Source organism: Sciurus carolinensis (genome assembly GCF_902686445.1).
Source record: "Sciurus carolinensis chromosome 14 unlocalized genomic scaffold, mSciCar1.2 scaffold_123_arrow_ctg1, whole genome shotgun sequence".
Classification (NCBI taxonomy): Eukaryota; Metazoa; Chordata; class Mammalia; order Rodentia; family Sciuridae; genus Sciurus; species Sciurus carolinensis.
Window position 1 is genome coordinate 2,363,077 of NW_025920108.1, and position 3,887 is coordinate 2,366,963.

Genomic DNA, 3,887 nt, shown 5'->3' on the forward strand with positions numbered 1-3,887 from the left:
AGTTTTGCTGAAACCCCATTCACTGAACCAGCATGGCTTCTCTTAGATACTGCAAAGCTGATTGGAGATCTGAGTAGGAAAAGGAGTCAACACCACTATAGAAAGGGACTGCCTGGTTTCATCCTCATTATTAAGCTCAGAAAATAAGAAAATGTAATCTCTGTGTAAAGACAGGGAGATAATCAATGGGACAGGAAAAAAAATTCAGACACAGACCCACATATAAGTCAATGCAATGGGGAAAGGGTTAACTTTCTAACAAACACTGCTGAAATAGGAAAGTCATGTTCCCCCAAAAGGTTTTCCTCACACTGTTTTTTTTTTTTTTTTCCTGCAGTACTGGGAATGGAAGCTAGGGACTCAGTTATGCTAGGCAAATACTGTACCACTGAGCCACATGTCCCCAGCCCCATTATCCTGAAACTTTACCTCACAACCTAAGTCAAATTAACATGGTGTGTGTCACAGATCAAAATGTAAGTGTTAGCACTATAAATCTCCTAAAAGAAAACACAGATGAATATCAACAGGACTTTGAGGGGTGGATTACTCATGCATAATACAAAAGCATGAACTACAAAAGAAAAAACCTGCAACATTAAAAACATCTGCATTTAAAAGAAAAATAAGGAAAGGACAAGTCACAGGTTGGGGAAATATTTTACAAAACCTGTGTCAGACAAAATGCCTGTGTCAAGAATGTAAAAAGAAATTGCACACCTCAATAAGAAGATAAGTATTATGGTAGGTCCTAGAAGATCCCCCAAGGACTTTGTGGTTGTTGATAATGCAGTGGTGGTTGTTGGGAAAGACACTGGATCATGAGGGCCCTGCACTCCTCCGTGGGTTATTCATTTAAAATAATCCTAATCTGACAGCATTATTGAGAGGTGATGAAAACTGTATGCAGTGGTGCCTAGTTGGAAGAAGATAGTCACTGGGGTGTATATAGGGAGAATATATCTTGCCCCTAGCCCCTTCTTTGCTCTCTGCTTACCAGTTGCCATAAGTTGAGCAACTTTTCTCTGCCCCATCCTTCTTCCATGCAGATCTGCCTCATTCCTGGTCTAAAGCAATGGAGCCAGCCAACAATGGACTGAGTTTGCTGGAAACAAACCAAATAAATCTTTCTTCCCTTAAGGTAACATTTTCAGTATTTGACATAATAAAAAAGCTACAACAAAACCAATATTTAGAAAATGAATACAAAATAGTTAAAAGACACTTCAAAAAATGCAGATGGTAAATAAACACATGAAAAAGTGAAAAAAGCATTAGTAATTAGAGAAATGCAAATTCTATCTATAATGAGATACTAAGAAATGCATAATTGAGCCTTAGAGAAACTGCCTTTGCTGAAATTAGTGACTCTTCTCTTAGGTAGGCCTGTAAATGCCCAGTGTGCATCTGAAGCAGGAAAAAGCTTGGCATCTCTGCTTTCATGTTGTGTCTGCATTTACCCCCTTGAAATTTCTCACTGCTTAGTTCTGGACATAAGCATGTTAATAATTTTAGGAGTCCTCATCCAAAATCAGATGATTTCAGACTAAATAGCTCTAAATTTATCTACCCCAGATTTTCTGTTTGGAATATTGAGGCATCATGTGCAGAATCTTGTTTCAGACCCCTAGAGTGGCACTCAGAAGTCTTAATCCTTGTCCAAACCTACCAGGAACTTTCCCCCTACACCCATCATAATACCAAAAGCTCTGTCCTTATCTAAAATGCCAATCCAATAAAGAAAATGTTTTGCAAAAAAGATGAGTTGTTTTTCTTTAATTTGCTAACATGGGAAAATACATGGCACATTCCTATTCCAGAGTCCATGATTTTGACTGCCAGGGGGAAAAGTGGTCTTTCAAAGAGCACACACATAGGGCTCCATTCCAGCTGTGCCCTGTTCAGAGTCAGAATTCATTCCTGTATGTTAGTAGCAACTCCTCAGTAGGTAAGGCATGTGCCCTCCTGACTGCTCTCTTTACCTCCACACTGGGGCTAGTCTTCAACTGTTGTTCATCACCCAAGGATGGGCACTCTTCATTCATCTATTGGGACTTTTAAGCATTGAGTTGGTGAGGTGAGAAATGCATGCAATAACTCTTATTAATCTCATTCATATCTCACTTAGATATGGATGACTGCCATGGCAACAACTGCCTCATTTAGTCATTCATTCTACAATTCTTTCCTGAGAACCTATTACACACTCTACATTATACTAATTGCTAGGGGCCTAAAGACAAATGAGTTGTGGCCCTGCTGTGAGTCAGCCAGACAAGTCTGTCAATCATTGCTGAGCACTAAACCAGAGTCAGGATGCATTCTGCTGGTCCAATCTAAACCTCCTGCAAGAGGTTTTGATACTCCTCTTTTGATACTCCAGGCAGTAAAACAAGGACCTAATAGAGGTTTCATTTCTCCACTAAAATTCCATACACACATTCAAGTAATTGTTTTAAACTATGCATGCGTGTGTGTGTTCCTATGTTTTAAATATTTGGAGGAATTGGTAAAATCTAAGCAACATGAAGGATTCATAATTTTCTAACTTTTTGGTAAATACAAGTAAGAGAATGTTCTAAATTATTTCTACTCCATAGGACCTAACTCATGAATAGTATATACCACTGACTTGGGATATAAAATGCCATTTCTAGGGAGATGTATGTAGATGATCCATTGTTTGGAGAATAAATATTTACAATATTTTTCTTGTTGCTGTGTGATTATCATTTCTAAATTTTACTTTTACATTTATTGAATCACTAAATACTGAATATCTGCTACCTACTTGCCAAATGGGAGAGAAATATTTACTTTTCACTCTTTCAGCAATGCATTAAAAAGTTCACTCTGCCGAGTTAGCATACGCTTAATTTTCTTGTACAGTTTTCTCAAGTATTCCATAGTGCTATACACCAGTAAGTATTCAAAATGCTGTTTGCAAGACCAGGGCAACTTCCATTACTTTTACTTCTGTTTGACAAAGCAGTAACCAATGTAATAAAACTCTTCATTTCAGTGGCAGTGGAACAGTGTAAGACTTGCATGCCAGATACCCATTTGTAGAAAAAGACAATTGACTGGGATATAAAATATCACATGCTATGCCAACCAGTGAAATTTTTTAGAATGCAATTTTCCTTGTTTTTCTTATACTACCTGAATACAAAGCATCAGTTACAAGGAACTTGTAAGCAACTACAGTGCATAAAAGTAAAAATGCAGTCAATGATGCATATCTTCATAGCATCATACTTAACCTTGAAGTAGTATCTGAAAATGAAGTTTACCAATATTCCACAGAAACTAGCTGTTGTTCCAAGGAATGTGATTCCATATATATTTAAGGTCTTTTCTTCTCTAAGGTACTTATATTTTTTTCTACAATGTCAATGACCTTTGGTCTTCTGAGTTTTCCATCTCCTAGAAAAAGACTGGGTTGGCCATGCATATGAATTGCCATCTTGATGTACACTAGAAATTTCTGCCTACCTCTTCTCCATCCCCCACTGGCAAAGCACCTGAGTCCTTCAGATCAGCCCTGTATGATTATCTTAAGTAATAAGGGATGACATACTCGGAAACCTCTCCCTTGGTTTCTCTTGTCTGCATAATGGTGGTAGGGAACACTCAACAAACAACAAAACAAGAAGCCATTAATTTTGAGCTGAGCCAAAGCAGTTAGTGACTGGGCAGTGGCAGATGTTACTAATTTGGGAGAGAGAAAAGAACAGGAAAAAACAAACAATAACAAAAAAAATCAAAAAGATCTCAAGCTGATCTTCTTGCCTCTTGCATCACAACCACAAAATCATATTGTACTACACATGTGCTTTTGATGGGGGTGGGAGTCTCTCTCTCTTTTGCCCTTTCTGTTCTTCAAA

The 3,887-nt window shown here is 37.8% G+C and overlaps 1 pseudogene; it reads right to left on the minus strand.

Annotated features, from left to right (window-relative positions):
- Positions 1-2,872: 2,872 nt before the first annotated feature.
- Positions 2,873-3,466, minus strand: LOC124973309 (complex I assembly factor TMEM126B, mitochondrial-like; annotated as a pseudogene).
- Positions 3,467-3,887: the final 421 nt, after the last annotated feature.